This window comes from Hermetia illucens, chromosome 1 (assembly GCF_905115235.1).
Source record: "Hermetia illucens chromosome 1, iHerIll2.2.curated.20191125, whole genome shotgun sequence".
Taxonomy (NCBI): domain Eukaryota; kingdom Metazoa; phylum Arthropoda; class Insecta; order Diptera; family Stratiomyidae; genus Hermetia; species Hermetia illucens.
The window spans coordinates 117,909,669-117,934,991 of NC_051849.1; the positions used below are offsets into that span (position 1 = coordinate 117,909,669).

General features: G+C 40.2%; 2 protein-coding genes across 3 annotated transcripts in view; one reads left to right on the top strand and one right to left on the bottom strand.

Moving 5' to 3' along the window:
* The window catches only part of LOC119650440 (carboxypeptidase N subunit 2), a 307,216-nt gene that overhangs the window by 213,829 nt on the left and 68,064 nt on the right, over positions 1-25,323 (bottom strand). The window lies entirely within an intron of this gene.
* The window catches only part of LOC119650451 (lysozyme), a 63,294-nt gene continuing 48,191 nt past the window's right edge, over positions 10,221-25,323 (top strand). Inside the window, exon 1 of the mRNA XM_038053309.1 lies at positions 10,221-10,400. The gene's annotated coding sequence lies outside the window, so the exon portion shown is untranslated. The remainder of the gene's footprint in view (positions 10,401-25,323) is intronic.

Below are 25,323 nucleotides of genomic sequence, written 5' to 3' on the forward strand. Positions count from 1 at the left end.
TTAGTGACAAACTACATTCAACAACACTTTCCACAGATACCAAATCGGTTAATAATAGCGATAATTCTGATATGATGTACGCATCTATCATGAAGAAGTTATTGATAACAGCGGTTAAATGGAAAATTCACAAGCTAGCACTTTCGAACACAGATGATATTTTCCAGGTACTAGGTAAAAATGAATTAAAAAGTATAATTAATACGTTGCAACAAGAAAAGAACTTGGAAGTAAATATAATGATATATGAACCCCCTAAAAGAATTGAGGATATCGCGATACAGAAAAATTTAATAAAAGAGTACCATGACACGCCACATGGAGGACATTTAGGAGTCAGGAAGACAATTTTGAAATTAAAACAACGTTATTGCTGGAAGAATATGAGTAAAATGGTAAAAGATTATATATCTAACTGCAAATCTTGCAGAATAAATAAACAAACCCGTCATACAAAGGAAAGAATGGTAAAAACAGACACTCCATCGACGAGCTTTGAAATTATAATATTTCGATAGATACAGTAGGCCCTTTACGCATATCAAACGGTTATAGATATGTTTTGACAATGCAGTGTGAATTAACAAAATTTGTAGTAGCAGCCCCTATACAATTTAAAGATGCTAAAACGGTAGCAGAAACACTATTAAAAGAATTTATACTAAAATATGGAATATTTAAAATTTTGAAATCAGATCAGGGAACTGAATTCACTAACAAACTAATGAAAGAAATTTGCGAACTTCTGAAAATAAACCAAGAATTTTCTACGCCTTACCACCACGAAATTTTAGGCACTAACGAACGAAACCATCGCGTATTTAACGAGTACATATTAGCATTCGCTGAAGATATGGCATGGGATATATGGATTCCATATTACAAATTTGCATATAACACCACGCCTCACGTGGATAACAACTACACTCCCTACGAACTAGTTTTCGGCAAATTACCCTATCTACCAGATGACATATTACACATAAATAGTAAAGTATATAACATAGACGATTACGCGGAAGAGCTCAAGATTAGACTACAGTATTCTTTAGATAAAGCTCGAAAAATCATAGAAATGACAAAAATTAAAAGTATAAATGACAATAACAAAACAAGCCCAATAAATGTGAATATAGGAGACTTAGTCTTATTAAGAAATGAAGAAAGAAAAAAGAACCGATCACCTTATTTAGGACCATATAAAGTAAAAAGTGTAGATAATGTAAACTTGAATATAGAAATTAACGGAGTAGAAAAAACCGTACATAAGAATAGAGTAAAGAAATTTTAAAATAGAACATAAATTAAACACAAAAAAAAAAAAACATTTATTTGTTAACATTCAACCGAATTATAATTTCACTCTTTCTTTACAAAACATATCGAGATCTCACATCTCACTACGAGAAATGTTCAATCTCCCAAACCCCCGTGGTGTAGTGATATCATTCCAAACGATAAATTTAATTCATTAGTAATACGAAACCCAAAAGACAACTTACCCGACCTCACACAAATAACTTACCCGACCTCACACAAATTTTCAAGTTACGTAAACAATAGCAATCAGTCATTAACTGACCTATATTTCCTTATAAGTCACTAGAGTTCACTTTGTATCTACTACCGAACAAAACACATGAAATTGTGGCGCGGCATTCGAAATTTATTTCGAATGTTGCGAGTGCCAACGAATAGATGGCGCGGATCTATCCACTTTGCGGATCACGACACGGGAGTGGAGGACCGGCGAGTGTGCCATGAGTTAGGGGCAGAAAAGAAACAAATGAAGGGAGACGTCTTTTCTGCCTCTAACGTTTGAAAAGCAAGAAGGAAGTCAGTTCTCAACCATCAAACGGACTGGTCGTTTTGGTTTTGTATTTCATCTTAAATTAAAGAATAATTGTAAATAATATAAAAAAAGATAAGTTCTATGATTATGTCAATTCAAACGATTCGCTTTTCAAATATTTTTCTTTTGAATTAAATTAAATATTTTTGTATATAAAAGACAATTTAGTGACAATAATGCAATAGCTTTAATAAAACTGAATAAATACTTAATTGGTGACCCCGATTTTAAAAAAAAAAGTTCGTGCCCTTCAAAAGTTACAACTGATAACAACACATCTTGATGCCGAATTTCATCGTAAGGTCTGTGAATTGGAACGCAGCTTGGAAGAAAGACATCGTGATATTTTCAAGAAACGTTTTGAGATCATAAATGGAGACTATGAGCCAACTGAAGAAGAATGCAATTATTCGGATGCTGAATATACTCTGGACTATACTCGCGCCATAGATGATTTCCCATTGTCAAGTAATAGAAATCCATCCACATCCCGAGTCGGAGCACAAGCAAGAAAGAAAAACGCCCTCCTGCACAACAACAACCACCACAAAATCAACAGCAGCAGCAACAGCCACCACAGCAGTATCAACAACAACAACATCAGTGCCACAACAATCAACAACAGCAACAAACGGACGTCCCCAGCACCGCCAACGCCGCAGCTACAGCCGACAAACTCGACCAGCGCCACCGTCGAGGAGCTATACTTAAGTGAAATTATTATTCATTTATATATAATATTTATTTATTTATTCAGTTAAAAAAATAGTAATAAAAAATTTTGAAATCGCTGCAAGAGTCGGCGTGGAGGTGTTTGGCATCGCGAGTCCTCCATTTTTGGTGGTGTTTTTGGTCTGCGCTGGATAGCGTCCGCTTCGTTTTTTCTCGTTTCGTGCGTGCATTTGTGGGTGCGGCCTGCCGTGTCGGTGTAAAGTTCACCGCGATTCTGTATAAACTCACCGCGTTTGCATCTCAATCTCGTACTTTTCGTGAAACAAGATGTCTTTTGACAATAAAGACGCAGCAGGCCCATCGGACCCGCAAGTGACCGCCCTCGCCGTACGCGTCCCTCCGTTTTGGCGGCGGAACCCCGAGCTGTGGTTCGTGCATTTGGAGGCACAGTTCCAAATGTCCGGCATCACATCGGACGCGACACGTTTCAACTACGCGGTGGTCGGCCTGGACGAAGAGTCCATACTTCTGGTGTCCGACGTGGTGAAGTCGACATCGTACGTGCAGCTCAAGAGCGAGTTGATCAGGCGCCTGTCGGCAAGCGAGTCGGCAAAATTAGACCACTTGCTGGCGGGTTTAACGTTGGGTGATCGAACTCCCAGCCAATTGCTTCGTGAAATGAGGCAATTGGGTGGGAGCAAGATCGGCGACGACCTGATCAAGTCGCTCTGGCTGCGTCGGCTCCCGGAGGGCACCCAGGCGATCCTCGCTTGCGTCTCCGGTTCCTTGGAGGAACTGGCAGCGACGGCCGACCAGGTCCAGGAGGTGTACGTACGCCCAACCTTGGCGGCCGTTCAACCACCGCCGGATGAGGTGGGTGAATTGAGGCGCGAGATTGCTGCTTTAACAGCCAGTATGACCGAGATGCGGGCGACGTTGGACGCTCAGCGTTCGGGCGCCAGATCGCGAGCACGCTCACGGTCTGCCACCCGAAAAGGGCGATCAGGTAGCAGGTCGTCAAGACAGTCCACGGACCAAGGGATTTGCTGGTACCACCGCAGATTCGGGGATAAAGCGACAAGATGTACGCTACCGTGTAGATTCTCTCCTACCGCAAAAAACTAGGTCCGCGGGGGGTCTTGGCGGCGGCCACCCAGAACGCAGCGCCACGTCGCCTAACTATTTTCGACCCCCTCAGCAGGCGCAACTACCTCGTCGACACGGGTGCGGAAGTTTCGGTTCTTCCCGTACCCCAGCATCATCAACTTTTCCCTCAACCGCTCAAACTTGCGGCAGCAAATTCCTCCCGCATAAACACGTACGGGTATAGGCAAGTAGACGTGAGTCTTGGCTTGCGTAGGACGTTTTCGTGGCGTTTCATCCTGGCGGATGTCAGCTTCCCCATACTAGGCGCAGACTTCCTGTGTCACTATGGATTGCTGGTGGACTTGCAAAACAAGTCTCTTATAGATTCCACGACCAAACTTAATTCGTCGGGACATATGGTATCTCACCCAGGCAATAATCTTTCCGTTCTTTTAGAAGACATTACCGACTCTCGTGTTCGGGCACTTCTCCAAAAGTTCAGCCAGATTACTACCAACTGTAGTCTCTCCAAACCAGTGAAGCACAATGTGCAGCACCACATTATCACTACTGGTTCCCCGATCTTCTCGAAGGTGCGTCCTCTACCATCTCAGAAACTGGCAATTGCACGGAAAGAGTTTGAACAACTCGTTCAACAGGGTATCTGCAGGCCCTCAAACAGCTGTTGGTCTTCCCCACTGCATATGGTCCCTAAGCCAAACGGCGAATGGCGCCCATGTGGGGATTACAGAAGGCTAAATGCACAGACTGTTCCTGACCGATATCCAATTCCACTCATCCACGACTTTGCGCATCACCTCGCGAATTGCCGCATCTTTTCGACCTTGGACTTAACCAAGGCTTATCACCAAATCCCAGTAGCTCCTGAAGACATTCCAAAGACGACAATATGCACACCCTTTGGACTCTTCGAGTTCACCCGAATGACTTTCGGATTGTGCAATGCGGCGCAAACCTTTCAAAGGTTCATTCACTCAGTCCTGCGAAACCTCGAATTCTGTTTCGTATATTTGGATGATGTTTTGGTCGCTTCTTCCACTGAGTCTGAGCACTTAGCCCATCTCGAGTGCATTTTTCAACGTCTCCTTGAGGCCGGTTTAGTCCTAAACGTTGAGAAATGCAAATTCCTTCAACAACAAGTGAGATTCCTCGGCCATTTCATTTCCCCTGAAGGAATACAGCCCGACCCAGACAAGGTGCAAGCGATATCAAGCTTCCCGCGTCCAAAGACAGTGAGGGAGTTGAGGAGGTTCTTAGGCATGCTAAACTTCTACCGTCGTTTCCTGCCCAAGGCCGCCCATCTCCAGTCCATTTTGAACGCGTACTTGTCTGGCCCCAAAACTAAGGACACACGAGAGATCGTGTGGTCTGAAGAGGCTATCTGCGCGTTTGACAAATCCCGTCAACAACTGGCTGACGCTACACTCTTGGCATTCCCTCTTCAAGATGCACCCCTAGCCGTTTTTGTTGATGCCTCTGACATCGCAGTAGGTGCTGCCCTTCACCAAAAGGTGGACCAAGTTTGGCAGCCGTTGAGCTTCTTCTCGAAGCAGTTGAATCCCGCTCAACGGAACTACAGCACCTACGATCGCGAACTGCTCGCCGCATACCTGTCCATCAAATACTTCCGTTTCTCCCTAGAAGGCAGGCCGTTCACAGTGTTCACGGACCATAAGCCTCTCACGTTCGCTTTGAAACAGAAGCCCGACAAAGCGTCCCCTCGTCAGCTTCGACACCTGAGCTTCATAAGCCAGTTTACGTCGGACATCCAGCACGTGTCCGGGAAGAACAACATTGTTGCTGACGCTTTGTCTCGTGTCTCCGAAGTTAACATCCCCGCCTCACTCGATTTCTCGGCTATTGCCAAGGCGCAAGTGGATGACGCAGCACTTCAGAGCCTCATGTCCAACCCCAAATACAAATTTCGGGAGTTGCCCATCTTCGGCTCAAACCTCTCGCTCTGCTGCGAAGACTCGGAAAAGGGACCTCGGCCATACATTCCGGCCACATTTCGCAAGGAAGTGTTCCACGCAGTTCACGACTTGGCGCACCCCGGCATCAGGACAACAAACCGGTTAGTCACCGGAAAATACTTCTGGCCCTCCATGAACAAGGATATCAATTCCTGGGCCAGAGAGTGCATCGCATGCCAAAAGTGTAAAGTCTCCAGGCATGTTAGGAAAGAAGTGGGCTCATTCCCCCGCACCACCAAGCGTTTCCACACCATACACCTCGACATAATAGGGCCTTTGCGAGACTCGCACGGTTATAAGTATTGCCTCACAATCATCGACAGGTTCACGCGGTGGCCTGAGGCAATACCTCTGAAAGACATTACGGCGCAATCATGTGCTGAAGCCCTCTGTCGAGAGTGGATACCTCGCTTTGGCGTCCCTGCAGTGGTCATCACTGACCAGGGAATGCAATTTGAGTCCACCCTTTTCTCCGAGTTAGGCAAACTCCTTGGTTTTAAACGCCAGCGGACTACGGCATACCACCCACAATCCAATGGGATGTTGGAACGTTGGCACCGGACGCTGAAAGCCGCCATTATGGCACGCGACGATCCGTCCTGGACGCAAGTCTTGCCTCTCGTCCTACTCGGCCTTCGTACAACCCGCCGAGAGGAATTTGCTGCCAGCCCCGCGGAGCTGGTTTACGGGGAGAACCCAAGACTCCCAAGCGATCCGGTCTTCGACAAGAGATCGGGTCTCACGGAGTCGGGGTTGGTGCGTCTGCTGAGGGACAATCTCCGACGTATCAAGGCGCCACCACCCTCTCGACACTCGTCCATACCTGCTTGTTCGCCCAAGGAACTGGACACATGCACGCATGTGCTAATCAGAACGGATGCCGTCCGGAAGCCGCTGCAGCCTCCATATGAGGGCCCGTACCGCGTTCTCGAGCGGGGAGAACATTTCTTCCAGCTCGGGATCGGTGGTCACAAAAAGGCGGTCTCTTTGTCCAGGCTGAAACCCGTGTGCGCCCCGAAGCAACGTCGTGTCCGCTTTGTGGATTAACGGCGAACGAAGTTCGGGGATCAGTCGTCGAAACCCCTAGGTTTCAACTGGGGGCGGAGTGATGTGGCGCGGCAGGATTCGCGGCATTCGAAATTTATTTCGAATGTTGCGAGTGCCAACGAATAGATGGCGCGGATCTATCCACTTTGCGGATCACGACACGGGAGTGGAGGACCGGCGAGTGTGCCATGAGTTAGGGGCAGAAAAGAAACAAATGAAGGGAGACGTCTTTTCTGCCTCTAACGTTTGAGAAGCAAGAAGGAAGTCAGTTCTCAACCATCAACCGGACTGGTCGTTTTGGTTTTGTATTTCATCTTAAATTAAAGAATAATTGTAAATAATATAAAAAAAGATAAGTTCTATGATTATGTCAATTCAAACGATTCGCTTTTCAAATATTTTTCTTTTGAATTAAATTAAATATTTTTGTATATAAAAGACAATTTAGTGACAATAATGCAATAGCTTTAATAAAACTGAATAAATACTTAAAAATAAGACCCACTTGAGTCACAACATGCCATGCATACATCACCCATCTACATAGCTACATGACTATGCATAAGAAATGCATACAGGCATATGACCAGCACGACCCGTATGTTTATAGATTGGTAAATTGAAAGAAAGAGAAAGTTATGACGTCACAATCATATATTGTTATGTACAGACCCAATTGGTCAAGAAAATTGCAAGTAAGAAATTAAAGGAATTTGATTGGTTAGTGCATAGAAAATAAGGAATTAACATATGTTAGAATGTAAGTAAGAATCGTATAAAAGAACTAGAGCCCCGAGGCTCGACACACTTGATTAGTTGCTTTCCATAAGGATAGATAATTGCTATACAGCGATATCTCTCCTGAGCAATTCCTGTGTCATTAGACCAACGGCAGACTGCTGCTGATTGTATAATAGCTTCCGCAGATTGTTGCGGAGTTAGGAATCCAAAAAGAAGGTTTTAATTTTTAATAAAAGTTATATTTCTAAAGTAACTTATGTAGCTCTTCTTATTTCACTATCTGGATAAATTCACGATGTCGACTACTCATCCCTACAAAGGTTTTGTTTCACACAAAACCTTAAACAAGTCGGGAAACTGGAAGCTGTACGCTTCAGGTATGAAAGGTTTTGTGTATTTCTTTTATAAAGAGATTTGAGTGTGCATTTGTCCCATTAGTGTTTAGCACGTAATGTATGCATATATTATGTGAAAATATCCACTTTCAAGTGACACTAACATTCATAGTCTTGAATTTGCACAGAAGCGACAGCTATAACTTTATTAGTAGTATTTGTAATTTGTAGTATTTGTAATTTGTTACCATCATGCTCTATGAAGTAGTCTATATTGTTGCAAAATTTGACGATTCTAGGGTGAACTTAAGGGGGGTTTTCTTGTCAATTACTAAAAATTATAGTAATGTACTATTATAAATTTCATTTGAACAGGTATCGATATGGGGGGTATTTCGGAGCCTAGGCATCATATAGTGACAGCCCCTTCATTTTTTTCAGATTTTTCGGTTGGGTAGTTTCTAAGAATGGGTTCGTTAAAGAAATAATCACTTTCAACCCCCGGCACTCCACACCTTTCCAACAAATGTCAAAACTAAGACCAGCTTCGAGAAGTACTAACTGAGACCTTTAATTTGATACCCCACATGACTATATTTGATGGAAAAAAATTGTACACCCCCGTTTTGCGTGTATGGGGACACCCCCTTAGATTCGACGTAAAAATATGTAACTCACCATATGCGTGAGCGTTCACAGTTCCCACTTTTCTACCAAATTTGGTGTCAATCGCTACCGCCGTCTCTGAGAAAAGTGCGTGTGACGGACAGACAGACAGACAGTAAACCGATTTTAATAAGGTTTTGTGTTTACACAAAACCTTAAAAAGGACTAGGGAGAATTAGAATCTTCTTGAATAGAATTTTAATATTTCACTCGAATGTCAATTATGCTGTATGTGTGGGATTTCATAGTTCTCATCTGTCCACCCAATTTCGGTCGGATTGGTTTAGCCATTTTAGAGAAAAATGCGTGTGACAGACAGACAGACATTGAATCGATTTTAATAAGGTTTTGTTTTACACAAAACCTTAAAAAGGAAAAAAATACTTTCCGTTTTCGGCTAAACTTGTTTTAATGTAACATATACAGTATCTCGGGAATCAACATAAGAAGAACCCAAAATGTCGTATGGGTAAAATAAAAACATATTTCATGGTATTCTTAAATAATATATATTTCATGGTATTCTTAAATAATGTTCAGATGTGAAAATCATTCAAATCGGAGGCGGGGTCACTTTTACGCATTCATATAAACGGACCAAAATTTTCAAATTTTAAATGACTTGGACTTCTAAAGTAATTTCGACAACAACATGGATACATATAAGTGAACAGAACGACACCTTTTCTCAACTTTAATAGCCACATCAAACTTGTTTAAGCAAATTTACGGAAAAAAATATTCTAAATTTTTGAATGTCATGATCATGAATGTTTCATCCTTTCTCCACCGATAAGACAGTACCCGCATAGCAGTCTAATCAGAAACAACAGTATTCCGCACATGCCTTATGTGCACATAATAGACACTTTCGTAAGTACACTATACGTCTCTTAATTAGTATCACATTTTCCCTATTTTACGTTCAAAGGACGAATATCAAGAGAAATCTTCTTAGAAGGACTAGTAATTTTCAAGCGTCTTTAAGGTTTTGTTTGTTTTGTTTAATGTATTCATTCCTCTATTCGAATCTTATTCAACAAGTCGAAAAACCGGCAACTGAACGCCTCAGAAATGAAAGATACTGTGTCTTTTTAACTGAGAAACCTTTCAATACACGTTTTTTCCATTTGCTCTTAGCCAAAATCCAGAATGTAGAATCCCGATAGTTCGTATGGTCAAGCGACCGACGATTTGGTACGAAATATCGGGTTTGCCAATTATCGAAAACGTGAAACAAAGATGATTATCTCTGTGAACCAGCAAATTAGCCGGAAGTGCGAATAATCGGTGTACGCATTATCGGGATTCCACCGTATTCCTTCGTCCCCTTCCAAACTCAAAGTTATATCTACTACAGGCATAATTATTATGTTCACCCTAATAAGAATAAAGATCGAAAACTTCTGCTTACTGCATACGTACCTACTTATATACGCATCTATATTGATCATTGGAACGTTCTACAACATGTATGCATATATATTTGAATAATTTCCGTTTATTTCGTGTGCAAATATGTACATGTGTATGCGTCTGAATTGGCAACTGAACACGTGCGTATATACATGCATCCGAATTGTAGATGTTTAAAATTAGGCACGAGCAGAAAACACTGATTGAGGCAGGCAGATAGGCAAACACACAGACAGACACTGAATCAATTTTACTACGGCTTCGTTTTATGAAAAATCTTAAAATGAAGCTGCATTTAACGAAGTAACGTGTGATATTCACAATGTGTGTGTATGCACTTTGTGCTAAACTACGCTTGATATTGGAATTTGCGCGTTTCTACCAGAAGAAGCTTTAAAAGTTTTCACTATTCTAGATTGTGTCTAGTTGCTCCACAGATACAAACTTCACCAGTTGGTGTGGGCGTTTGGTGCGCTTTCAACGAACAACACCTGAGTTCTCAGAATACTTGAAGTGATCATAGCGTAGCCAGTCAAGGCACTGAGACTTTAACGCGGTGCTAAGTGTAGATGAAGAGACTTTAAGGTCGCGGTAAGTGTGAATGAGGAATCAATTTTGTTAATTGGCTCTTACATGTTCAAATTCATTGTAATGTTTCACAAATCCAATGCCACAGTAATGTGTGAAGCCTCAAAAGATTAGACAGAAAGTGATTTGTTGCTAGGGTTTGGCAATAGCAGTTTGCAGCCTCATAGAGATCAGAATAAGATAAGGCGGTGATGTTTTGTGCTTTCTTGTATGTAGTAGTAAATCGAGCCATCTGTAGCAACAAAGTCAGTCTAAAGATATTGCTTAAGACCTTTCACTTTATATACGTATGTACATCTAGTAAATTTATACAAAACTCTGTTTCAATCTGGCTGTTTTAAAAGGACTGCGTGAAGTGTTATGATAAATTTAATGTTATTTAAAACATAGTAGACTTACTGTAATATTGGTATTTATCCCTATATGCCAGAATGCGCGGGAAATAACGTATTTCATTAAGGTACCGGTAAACTAGCAAGTAAATTACACATAAATAACATGCTTGGTTGTGTAGTAAACCTATACATACATTCAAGTGAAAACTTACATAACCCCTGCGGCAGCTAAAAAGTTATCTATATTGTTAAATATTGATAATAATTACGTCGTGATGCTAACAACTCAACCGAGAGGGGAAGAGAAAAGGCAAGATTCTCCCTGGGATAGGGGTTCTTAGGAGGCTCGGAATAGAGAAATTTTACTAAAAATATTATTGATCAAACACGCAGTTTCTGGGAAACCCGCACAAACTTCTACGGGCCTGGGTTTTCCTCCCTGTGACTCAACAGTTGTAAGGAATTCTAAACAATTATATTATTTATTCGTATTTCAACTAATTTGAGTAGGATTTATGCTTCAATTTATGAAAATAAGCCTGGATTAGAATATAAACATTTATAAATCATTAATGCAAATAGTAAGGTTTCTTTCAAGCATTACAAACAAATTGAATTCATTTAATGAATTTGCGTCTTTGCTTTGTTTTCATTTGAGGAGTGATAAGAATATTCTTTGTCTTGGTCAATTGTAATGATCTTCAATCTTGACCATAACAGCGATCCAGGTTGACCAAAGTCAACCACGAATGCAAAGCTATCTAAAAAATGTAAAAACGTGGTCAGGTTGATCGGGCAGGTCTCCGACCCTTTAGGTGCGATTCCACTGAAGTGCTCCGTTGATATGCGCGTGCACGCCTCTATACTACTCAAGCTCGGGAATGTGGCATTGAAGTCCTTTTGGACACTCCAGTCCTTTTCGTGTCATTTATAAAGTTTCCGTATATTCCTTATTCGTTGCGTCCGCACCGGAATCAAAAATACAATAATTCGGAGTGCCGCAAGCTGGCGCTTTGGGAATAAAGTTTTTGTGTTCATCTTAGGTGAGACGTTTTCTACGCACATTTTGCATTCGTCGACTAAAAACCCGAAATATTCCTTCATATTTTTTCATACTACAAGCAATACGTACATATTACAGATGCAGATATTATGATCAGCCTAAACAAAGAAACATTGCCTAATACCGAATGCTGTTTTCTATATGCATATATATATTATAAATTGATCGTACACCTATTTTCGATTTACTTCGTGCATAAATGTAAATATATGTGCTTATAAACTATATATATTGAATCCCGCTTCCTAAATGTATAAATATATCTATCTGAATTAGGCACTACCCCAAAGCTTCATTTATATATATATATATATATAAATACATACATATGTTTGTCTAGAGTAATTGATATTGATATATAAATGAGTAAAAAACTAAAACAAAATGTTTCCCTCCTACCTCCCATTCAAGTGAGTTCCCTTTGTTGTGGCATTGACGAATTGACATGTTATGATGACGTCATAAATGTTTTAGAATACAAGAAATTCACAGAAAATATAAAAGTTTTACCTTCTATAACTTTGTTAAAAATATTTGGATTTTCTTCAAACTTCCCAAAGTTATCCCTTATGCAAGCACCAAATTTTGTAGTTCCAGCATGAACTTAAGCGAGGTTCTCGGCTAAATTTTTATTTGTGCGGATGACGGGATGTATTTTGAGACATAGATTTTATTTAGATGCACCACTGCAATTTTTTTCAGAATTTTCGGTTGGATAGGTTCTGAGAACGAGCCCTGTTACACTTTTTGGGGGTCATATTTTGAGCTCTTTTTCCCCTACGTTTCACGCGACATCAAATATGGTTCCCGTTCCGGTGTTCTCCGTGGCGGAGTAGGCCTTGATGTGTCGAGAAAAATAATTGAAGTTAAAAAGCGAATTTGACGTTTTGAATTTCAAGGAAACAGTTCTAATAATGATGCAATGTTAAAAATAAAAGTGTGTTTCTAGTGCGATGCATTTTTTGCTTTCTTCTAACATTCTCGCGGTACATCAGTATTCAAAAGTGCATTCATTAATTACCGCGTAAAGTAAATTTTTACTGAAAGAAAGCTCTACGAATTTAAAAGGACATTTCTGCTCATTAGATGCTCAGATTATGGCTCACTTCGGCGGCAGCACTTTGACTCCGAAGCGAAAGCAGTTACTAATGATATCCAAATCCAATATCTAGAAGAATCTTATAATTTAGTCGTATTAAAACTAAAGAATCAATCACCCTTATTAATTCAATGTCTATCTGTCCGCATGTCCGTCTGTTCGTCTGTCTGTCTGATCGTCTGCCTGTCCGTCTGTCGCACGAGATTCACTCCGAAATGGCTAGTGTTATTGTAACGAAATTTGGTGAGAATATGTGGCCTGCGAACTGCTAGACGAACAGGGTCACAGTATATGCGAAAGGAGGGAGCAACATTTTTTTTAAAGAATATGATCGTGTAAGATATCGAAGGAAAAGGCTCAATTAGTACTTTTCGAAACTGATCTTATTTCGGATACTGAACGAAACGTGGTGGAGTGGGGACTCAAAATGTGTGCCCCAGAAAGTGAAACAGGTCTTGTTCTCCGTATCGAACAGAAAAATCTCAAAAAAAATCACTGTGATGCACCCACACAAAATCTAGACCTGAAAATACATCTCGTTCAGATATCTGCTCAAATAAAATCAATAGTAGCATACTATTATATTTTAGAAATTTACTTGAAAACACTTTTTAAGTGTATTGTAGATACACACAATTTTCCAATAACATAGCTGATAACATATCGCATGATACCGGTAGGCCTCACGGTAATCTTACTCACATCAACAAAGTTATAGTACCTCAAATTAGAGAATTAGAGAATTACCAATTACTATATAGCCCTGTAAGTTGGGTCTTAAGAATACCGTTCCCTGCGTGTTGTAAGAGGTCAACAGCGCCTCGCATAGGCACTGGTCTCATGGCAATGACCTTTGGCCACCAAAAACGGATTGGTTTCTGGAGCGTGCTCACGCACAAATGCCCGCTTTCTCTAACTTGAGAGGGAATTTAAATGATATAACCTGGACATTCTGGGCCTTAGCGAAGTAAGATGGCGGGACTCTGGAAAGTACTACTCTCCCTGCTGCCACCCTAACGACAATGTGCTTTTGTACTCTGGAAAGTTAACTGGTAGTAAACGCGAATCCAGCGTCGGTTGCTTCTGGTCAATTTCTGGCAGACTTCTACTTGCAAGATTTTGGTCCTGATTAAGGATCTTCAAAATTGTACAATGCTACGCACCAAAAAAGACTTCCGATAGAGTGGAGAAGGCTGCTTTCTACGAATAATTAAACGCAGTTCAAGAAACGCTTCCTGAAGATGACATTGTGGTCGTGATGGGTGATCTGCCAAGGTCATGTGATGGGGAAACACGGTCTTGTCGACCGAAATAGAAATGGTGGGTGGTTTATGAATTTCTGAAAATTCCACCACCTCGTTGTTGTTTTTCTTTAAAGAATTTCAAATATTATTAACCAAGCTATCGAGGGTGAAAGTTTTGTATTTTATATAAATTAATTGTACTCTGGGGCGTGTAGACGTTATCTTCATATAAAGCGGGTTCATCTGAAGCGCAGGAAGCATGTGAATATCTTATTTTTAGCTTTTTTAGGGTTTTGTGTAAAATCGGTTCACTGTCTGTGTGTCTGTCTGTCACACCCATTTTTACCGGAAATGGTTATAGTGATTGACACCAAATTTGTTAGAAAGGTGGGAACTGTGAATGCTCCCGCATATAGTGAGTTACATCCTTTTACGTCAAATCAAAGGAGGGGGGGGTCCTCATACATGCAAAAGAGGGTGTAAATTTGTTTTTCATCAAATACAGTCATGTGGGACATCAAATTAAAGGTTAACCGAGACCTTTCTTTTCGAAGCTGCTCTTAGTTTTGAGATTTGTTGGAAAGGTGGGGAGTGCGGGTGGTTGAAAGTGATCATTTCTTTAACGGACCCATTCTCAAAAACTGCTTAACCGAAAAATCTGAAAAAGTCTAGAGACTGCCACTGTATGGTGGCTAGGCCCCAAAATACCCTCCATACCGATACTTGTTCAAATGAAGTTAATAATAGTACATTACTATAATTTTTAGTAGTTGGCAGGAGAACCCTCCTTAAGTTCCTCCTAGAATCACGCCATGTAGGCTACAGCATAGAGCATGATCCAACCAAATTTGGTGAAATTGGCACTATTACTAACAAAATTATAATAGGTCAGAGCTGTCACTTCTGTGCAAATTCAAGATTTTGAATATCAATATCACTTGGAAGTGGATATTCTCGCATAATATATGCATATATTATTATACGTGCTACATACCAATTGGACAAATGCACACTCAAATCTCTTTATAAAAGAAATACACAAAACCTTTCATACCTGAAGCGTCTAGCTTATGTGTGCATTAGTATGCAGTAGTAGAATATGTTTATTTATGATGAACTATATTTATGACTTTAATACATCGGTTATTCGTATTTCTAGCTAATTCGTACAAATTTGCTGGTTCCCAGAGTTAATTTTTCTTTGCTTGGGTTTTTCGGGAGTATTTTAGATAAATTTTGCTGGATTTATTTTTATTTCCAGGTGAAATTATTTTTTTTAGGTTTCTGAATAGGGATAATTAAAGTTTTCTTCTGAAAATTGGGAAAGTAGCTTACTTTAAGGCAACAGTTAAATAAGAAATTTAGGTAAATAACTACCTAACGCCAAAGATTCCTTACAACTATTCCCGGAAGACAATCATACCCAGATGGTTTGGGAACGTTCAGGTTTCTAATTATTAATTTTATCTCGGTAGGTTTTGATAAATTCGCTGCTTCAACATGGATTAAAGTGGCCACTAAACTATTAAGGCTAAGTCTGTTACGGGGGTCATCCCGTGTGATGGTCGTTTTTTTTGTGAATAACTGGATGAAAATACAAATACGAATTGTTCACCATAGATTTGTTAATATCTTGAGCGTACATAGTAATTTTTCCAGCCCAATCGCGTAGTTCATCGTTGAAATACAGGGCAATTTATACACCCATCTCCAAAAAAAGGTGTTTTTCTGCTGCCGCGCTACAGGGCGCTGCGATCATCTTAAAGAAAACAAGTAAACAGCATTATAATATACAGACTTAACTACAGTCCGCAAACTATGATTATTAAAAAATATCGAAAGCTAAATTTTTGGTGCCATGTTCAACTTTTTGTAGTCAATTTTGGTGTTTTTTACGGCTTCTTCAATGAATAAAAGAAAACTACTAAATGAATCGCAATTATCCTAGTTTGCGGACCGTAGAAATACGTTCTGAATAAGTCGTGGATATTTCAAAGAATTTCGTTGGATAGAGTTTGGACTATGGTGGCAGCCGATTTTCAACATGCAGTTTCGAGAAAAACGCATTTGAAAAGTAGAATTCGATTTTTAACCATAAAACCTTAACTGACCATTAATTTGCTATACCTAGTCCATAAATCTTAAGTTTCTTTAAGAAACACATGTACAGCCCTGGCTTCAATTCTTGTCCTTTTAGCGAAATCATTCGAACGTCATTCGCACCGATAAATACGCACTTCATTACGGCGATCGACATAAATCTGGCATATGACTTATCCCGTGTTTCACACTAAAATTTCCGAACGACTCCGAATATCAAAAAATCACTTTGCCCATATATTCTACACTATATCTAGATAAAATTGATGTCGAAAAATTCGAGTCCGCGGATCCGACACACGGGATGACCCCCTTAAGGCAGCTCAATTGTGCCGCTCAATCCATGGATATAAGAGGTGCGACCCAGTACAAATGAGTCGGCGATATTAAACGGCCTGAGTTGATGCAAGATACATCACCACAAACTCAACGGCACCATAAGCATGCTACACTGGCTTAACGAAATGCGATTCGACTCGATTGGTAAGGCGGTATTGGTTCCGATGGGCTGTGTGCATAATGAATACTTTTCTGTTTTGCAAATGCAGTCAATGTGAGTTTTGTACGTACGTATACGTATGCGTTGCTTATCGAAACGAGAATTTTAAAGCTTTTTGTAAAAACAACAATTATAAGGTGAGATATAGTATGAGAAAAATATGTGCAAATTTCAATACGAAACGAAGTAAGCTATTCATAGATTCGACACAAAATTTTACATATGAGCCACATTTTAATAATAATAATAATCGTTGGCGCAACAATCCATATTGGATCTAGGCCGTAACGGTACACTACAGTGTACTGTAGGAGACAATGTGGTCAGCATTGCGCTCGGCCGAGATTATCACCCTGATTTGACTCAGGTACTCATTCACTGAGTCGACTGGTATCCGACGTCAAATCACGATACAAATTCCGCTGTCACCAGTGAGATTTGAACCGTGACCTTCCGTACGACAGCCTTGTGCTCTAACCACTCAGCTATCCAAAAATGCATAGGTGTGCAAGAAAATAGTTCGCTCCTCAAATAAATGTTGCGTTTTAGGTAAAGTTCGCAGATCTCTGCACACTGTTCCAAAATGATCCGTACTGTGTTGCGGTGGTCAACGCAGGAAGATCAAGCTATCAGAGATGTTCTTTGATGCGTTCTGGAATTCCTTACTTCCATACCGAATTTTGTACTTCTGGGATGAACATAAGGGGGGTTGCCGGGTAAATTTCTAAAATGTGTAAATATACTATTATTAACTTTCTTTGTACAGATATCGGAACCGGATGTATTTTGAGGCCTAGATTTTGTAGAGATGCACCACTGTGATTTTTTTTCAGATTTTTCGGTTGAATACGTTCTGAGAACGAAACCTGTTACACTTTTTTGGGGGGTCTTATTTTGAGCCTATGTTTCACCGGATATCAAAGATATCAAATATGGAACTAGAACCCCCCTCCCCTATGTTTCACCCGATATCAAATATGGAACCAGTTTAGAAAAGCACTAATTGAGCCCTTTCATTTGGTACCCCACATGGCCACATTTTATGAAAAAAATTTTACATCCTCCATTCACATGTATGGGGAGGCCCCCCTTACACTTAACACAAAATGGCGGCACTTGTTGTATGTAAAGGGAACAACAGAACACAAGCTCCCACCAAGTTTCGTGACAATCGGTCCAGCTGTTTCCGAATAAATCGGCTGTGACAGACAGACAGACAAACGGAGACACAGAGATCGACTCGATTCTAATAAGGCTTTGTTTCACACAAAACCTTAAAGATTGAGCTAGTAGCAACTAGCAATTGAACATTGCAACACTTATTTAACAACCTAGTATACTCGTATATGTTTATATTTATTATGATCTAACGCATGTACACGCATTTCGACTTTACTCCGTTCACAAAAATCCACTGGTAACCAGGTACACACATGTCTATTATATTCGTTACTACCCGCAAGCTTTACTAGCACATAATACCTCGAGTAATTGGCACTGATATGCAAATAACTAAAAAAAGCCAAGAAAGGAAAACTAAAATGATCGGCCGCCGTTCATATAAATTCACTTTATGTGGTGAGTACGTCATATAAATCTTGGGGTGCAATAAATTTACCGGAAATGCGAAATTTCGACCTTGTATAACTTTGCTAGTAATAGTTGGATTACGCGCCACTACGTTTCACCCGAGATCAAATATGGAACCAATTTCGAAAAGTACTAAGCCCTTTCATTTGATACCCCACATGGGCACATTCTCTGAAAATTGTGCACCTTCCTTTCGCATGTATGGAGAGACCCCCCACCTTGAACTTTCTCTTCGTTTTAAGAATGTAGGGGGTCCTAAGTCCGCATCAACTTAATGCAGGACCGGACCAAATGGGGAGCAACTTACTCCCTCTTTCCTGGTCCACGGACCCCTCGCTTAGGGCTTGCACCCAAACTTTTAAAAAAACCAAGCGACGACGGCTTTACGGTTTCTTACCAGGGCAGAGGCCCTGGGAACAGCGTGACCGTAGCGGCTCGCAGATGTTGAATGCTCCTTTATATAATTCGTAGACCCAATTCCCAGAAAATTCGGGCTGGCAACCAAAAGAAACTACTATTTAATCCCTAAGTTTTTGAGATCATCTAAATTGGAAAAGTTCCAACATGTCGATATTTCACGCGAAATTACTCAAGGGAGTACAGACATTGGAAATTTCACAGTTCGCTGAAATGCGCTTCAACTCCACCCTCTCCTGAGACATTTGCAGTCCAAGTTCTCTTGGGGCGATCCACTCGTCGGCAATCTTGGGAGAGTGCGTTCCAATGCGTGGCATAGCTAATAATGCAATTGTCGCCGCACCTCAATGTGTGGCCTGTCTACTGCCATTTCCTCATTTCGAAAATATCCCACTAGTCCAACGGAACATTGCCTTTTATAGTCAGCCAACACTCAGAGCCACAGAGAACGACAGGGCAAACGACACTTTGGTAAATTTTAGATTTGGGACGTTCGTTGATACCTCGATCCCAAAAAACACCGGCTTTAGAACGCCACTTCATCCAAGCTGCGTTAATGCCTAAAGCAATTTCATAACGCAGCATTCCATCGGCTCATAGCATTGTCCCGAACTATTTAAATAGCTCTGATAGCTAGATTAGTCATCAAAAATTCAATTTTATTCAGATTGAATCTGAGACCTTGTTGCATAAGGCGACCATTCCATTTTTGCTCCAGATCATCTTTGCTACGAGACGCTAGGAAAACGTCATTATGTATAGGGTGCTGGACGTTGGATGCTCCGTGTAACAGTGTCCATAACAAGAACAAAGAGGAGTGGTGAAAGGGCGCTTCCTTGATGAACACCGACGGAGGCAAGAAGCGGTTTTAAATGTATGCGCGTTGTTTACAATTCGGAATACCATAACGAACAAAAGTTTTAGTATTAAATTTAAGGACCACACATAAACTAGAGTAGATCAATGAAAAATCTGTTTCACCATCGCCAGAGTTACTACTCAGAATATGTAGACCACAGTCTCGTAGAATTAATTTCGGTTGTATGGTGGATTCAATTTTACGGATCTCGCTTAATTTCACTTGTACATTGTCCAAATCATCCTGAACCGATTGACTAAAAGTTAGTCGAGGAATCTTTCTTATGTGTTTGCTACTTTAACAGATGCATAAATTAACTCGATGGATGGTCAGGAATTGCAGTCCAAATGGTTAAGCATGTTTTCGATGCAAGTTAACGATCCAATCTCTTTCGCTGTAGTTGTCTCGGCGGCAATTTGTATCGGCCGTTTGTTGCTTAGCACAAAATCCAGGTATTCGTTTCAACTGGGATCCCTACGTTAGCAATGTTTGTTGTGCGGATGATGATGTTACTGATGAATCCAATCGATACACATTGCCATTTCGCATATTAAAAGCTACATAACAAGATGGTTGCAATTGGAGCCCGCGGCAAACTATTGAACCTTGGATTACTTCCAAACTTCTACTTATCTAATCTTCTTGAAAAAAAGTTCTCAAAACCTACTTTTTGAAACTAAGACAAAAGAATGCTTCTTTTGTATATTCAATTGATTAACTTTTGGAAGAAGAGAAAGCTGTAAACCTCCACACATGCGATGAATTACGAGTACATTGCTGGACGTTGCACTTAAGGGGGGAAGTTTTTCTTCACCCTCACCTAGGTTTTTTTAATTTTGATGTTAGGTGCAAAGGGGAGGAGTGCGGGGGTCCGAAAAGAGTCGATTAATAAGAAAAAAATGGTTGGGGCGGGGCCTAGAGGAATTTTAATATTTCACTCTAATGTCAATTATTCCCGTTAATTATGAGGTCAGCATCGTACTAGCGCGGGTTAAGATGCAGTAACTTCGCGCGAAATTGATAAGTTTGAACTGTTATAACTTTGACACTAATAGCAGGATTTCCATGAACTGGCAAGCGTAAGCGCGATACTGTCCTCTACGTTAGTGCAAACTTTAGTATATGTAAGATGAAATTTGATGGGTTTTTCAATCAATTTACAAATTCGGTAATTCGCTATTCATCATCAATATCGACGGCGCGACAAACAGTATCCGGTCTATGCCAGCCTTAACTACAAACTCCAGACATCCCGGTTTTGCGCCGAAGTCCACCAATTTGATATCCCTAAAAGCAATCTGGCGTCCTGACCTATGCCATCGTTCCATCTCAGGCAGAGTCGCCTCGTTTTCTTTTTCTACTATAGATATTGCCCTTATAGACTTTTCGGGATGGATCATCCTCAACCACACGGATTAAGTAACCCGCCCACCGTAACCTATTGAGCCGGATTTTATCCACAACCTGACGGTCATGGTATCGCTCATGGGTTTCGTCTTTATTTAGGCTAAGGAATGGTCCATCCTCATGTAGGGCGCCAAAGATTCTTCAGAGGATTCTTCTCTCGAACGCGGCCAAGAGTTCGCAATCCTTCTTGCTAAGAACCCAAGTCTCCGACTAACACAGAAGGACTGGCAAGATCATTGTCTTGTAAAGTAAGTGCTTTGACCCTATGGTGAGACGTTTCAAGCGGATCAGTTTTTGTAAGCTGAAATATGCTCTGTTGGCTGCTAACAACCGTGCACGGATTTCATCATCGTAACTGTTATCGGTTGTGATTTTCGACCCTAGATAGGAGAAATTAACCGTCTCAAAGTTGTATTCTCCTATCCTTATTCTTCCTGTTTGACCAGTGTGGTTTGTAATTAGTAATTTTATTTGAGCAGATATAGGAATGACACACATTTTGAGGCCTAGATCTTATATAAGCCCCTAGCGTAATTTTTTTCAAGACTTTTTGGTTAGGTAACTTCGGAAAACGAGCCCTGTCTCACTTTAAGTGTGTACATTTTGACTTCTCACTCGGGCACTTTTCAATCCACGTCAAAAGTAATATCAGTTTCGGAAAGTATTAATCGGAACTTTTCATTATGCGCCTCATGACTATATCCGGTAAAAAAAAAATTAAATCCCCCATTGCATGTATGAGGAGCCACCTTTAAACTCCACGCAAAATTAATGTCACTCATTGTATGCATGTGACTTCATAGTTCCCATCTGTCCACCAAAATTTCATTCAGATCGGTTTAGTTGTTTTGGAAAAAAGTGCGTGTGATAGACGTGAATCGATTTTAATTAGGTTTTGTTTTACAAAAATCCTTAAAAATAGCTATAAACTTCTATATTTTGGTAGCCCACCCACTCAGTATAGTGTTGGCATTGGCATCCCGGGGGGATTTTGTGACGCCATAAAAGAATTTGAATAACTTGGTGACCGGCTGATGAAGCTCAACATTATATTAGCTTCGCGCATTACTCCCTCTTCCTCCTCCTACGCACCACAGATAGATCGACCTGATGCCGAGAAAGGGATATCTAGCAACTTTTCGATACAAAAACCTGTATGGTATCTGCTGATGAACATATCATCATTGTAGGCGACCTTGGTGGTCATGTAGATGAAAAGGCAGACAGCAACAGACGCCATGGAGGAAAACGGTTTTGAGCGCACAATGAGGGTGGTTCATCAAACAATTGTCTGATTTTCCTATATTTTATAATAGAAACAATAAAATACAAATCGAATATATTCTCATTAAATGCCGACATTTTACTACTGTTACTGATTGAAAAGCGGTTCCGTATGAGACGATCGCGTGCGCCGTCATGCGAATCAAACCATCGATAAAACAATGTGAGGAATTGGCCCACGCGCGTTAAATGATGGCGATCCCGTGTACAGAAAGAAGAAATGATCCCGCTTATGTGGTTAAAAACCATTACAAATGTAGAAGAAACGTGGAACCAAGTTAAAGACACGATCCACAAAGTGACCTATGCAACCCTCGGGGTCACCAAGCCGATTGAGCGGGTCATCAACCAAAATATTTGACTTTGGGATAACGATGTTAAAATAAAGGCCCGTAAAAAGAAACGCCTTTGCCACAAATTTCTCGGCGATAGAACGCTGGCCAAATGGCAAAGAAAAGCGATCGCTGTTTCCCGAGGAGTCCATTACAAAGATGCATACGATAAACTGGACACTCAGGATGGCGAGAAAGATCTGTATTGACTTATCAAAAGCCGACACTAATGCACCCAGAATATAGAACACTTCTGCTGGATTAATGATAAGAACGGTACTTTGCTTACCAACCGGCGAGCCACGACGGATAGATGGCGAGAATATTTTGATCGGATTTCAACTGAAGACTGCTTGTGGAAGAAGTGGAGGATGAACACTCCACTTCCACAAGCATTGCCACCGTTTGGAGCAATTCCACCTGTCAGCGCAACTGAAGTCCAGTTGATCACAATTGGATCCCCAACGTCAACCTTGCTTTGGAATAGTTGACTCGAGATTCGGGATGGATTCCCATTAATTGGTGTGGAACATTTGCCTAATAATGGCAACGAACATAGTTATTAAAGAATATTTTTATGGTTCGAGAACCACAATTTAAAATGCATTGCCGATCATGTAATGTACTTATATGTGCATGATTCACTAAAATTACAAGTTGCGCCGCATTTGATGGTACGATGACTGGGTGTTTCATCTCGAATGGTATATTGGCATTTCTCAGTCTGTTATCTACCCGTAGAATACCATCTGAATCTAAGAAAGAGTTTAAACTGTACATTTTAGAGTTTCGTTTCAAATTCTGTAATTCTGGAATCCCTAAAAATCCCCTCTGAGAATCCACTTCGTATAATGCACTTGATTAGCACCTTTTCTGCCTCCTTGTACTCCTAGAGTTTAATTCTCATTAAACGACTCACTTCACGATTTCGATACTTACTTATTACCCTGAACATCATTGTTACAATAAGGCACGTTTTACGCCAATTGGATGATCGCTCGACTAGATTAAGTAGTAAATCACTATCTTCAACTGAGAGTTGCACTAACGTGGCCTTCTGTTTCCTCTACTTCCTTCATACTCACCTCCAACTCAGCATCTTCAATCGCATCCATTTCACCGACCTCTCCCATTGAGAAACGATCTATATATTTCGAGCTCCACCACAACGTTGAATCTAGCCAAATTTGTACATCATAACCATGAGAGTTTAGATTTGCAGGATTGTTTTTCGATTTAACATATCTGCATTGTTCTCGTGATACTGATTCTTGGATTGTTGCTACCCGAAAACGAACAAATTGTTTCCACTTTTCCGCTGCTACTAATAAATTTATCCAGCAAAATTTCGCTATTCGTTTCATTTTTAACGACCTATTTACTTTTTGTATTAAATCTAACAAAAGCAAAGCATCCCTCGACTGCACTGTAGCAATTCTGGATATTATTATGATTAGATGAATACCATTGCGTTCACTATATACCACTTTAGCATAAATAGTTGCCTCATAAACCATTTTACTCGATCTTCGGATCCATGCAATTATATTTTTATCGTCTTTTCGGAATAACTGATAATCCATCTGGCTATATTAACAGATTGAATTTGTAAAAATTCTTTTTTTTTCTGATTCCACAAATTTTGAATATCCTTGGGAACAGCCTGATCCCATTCCAAATTTGCTTCCCATAACTCCTGAATTATTTACTTTGCTCTTATAATTAGCGGTTGGACCCATCCTAAGGGACCGAAGATAAGTGAAATTTCTGCTAAAATTTGTCTTCTCGTAGATTTCTAATTACTGCTTGAAAATTTTGGAGACAGGTAATAGTAATAATCACCGAGTGAACCACACATTAAACCTACAAACTTAACTTGCTCTTTGGTTAAATATGTTCTTCAGGAATGTCATTGAAATTTCTTTTGCGTTACTACACAACTTTCCCAGTTTGGGCCTTGCAGTTTCAATTCAGTTTTGCCTGTTTTCGCGCTGTCGATATTATCTGCACTTAATGAATCAATACATTTTTTGACAAAAAACAACTCAAAAAATCTCTGCGTATATGATTTTGAGCTACTGGAACGTCTGAAAAAATGGTGTTCGTTAATATCAAAATCACTAATAATTGAACCTAAATCGAACAGTTTTCATGAAAATATTATATAACAAGCCGGAAAACCGGAAGCTCGCGCTTCAGGTATAAAGATTTTGTGTTCATCTTATGTATCTTTCTATCCGTATATAGCTACAAATCCAACATATTCCTTCATATTTTTCCAAACTACGAGACATACGTACATATTACAGCCATAGATATTACGCTCACCCTAAACAAACAAACCGCCAATTTCCGAATACTGCACGTATATAAATTGATTGTACCCATATATCCGATTTACTTCTTATATCTATCTGAATTAGGCACTATCCGCAAAGTTCATTAGCACGCATATACCTACATGCACACATGTCTGGTTGGAGTAATTGATATTCATATACAAATGACAAAAAAATCTAAAACAAAATAATTCTTTCCGATCCCATTCATAAGAACCCATTTCGTTGTGGTATTGATGAATTGATATGTGGTGATGACGTCATGCAGGTTGTAGAGTGCACGAAATTCACAAAAAATGATAAATTTTGTACTTCTGGGATGAACATAAGGGGGTGCCGTGTAAATTTCTAAAATGTG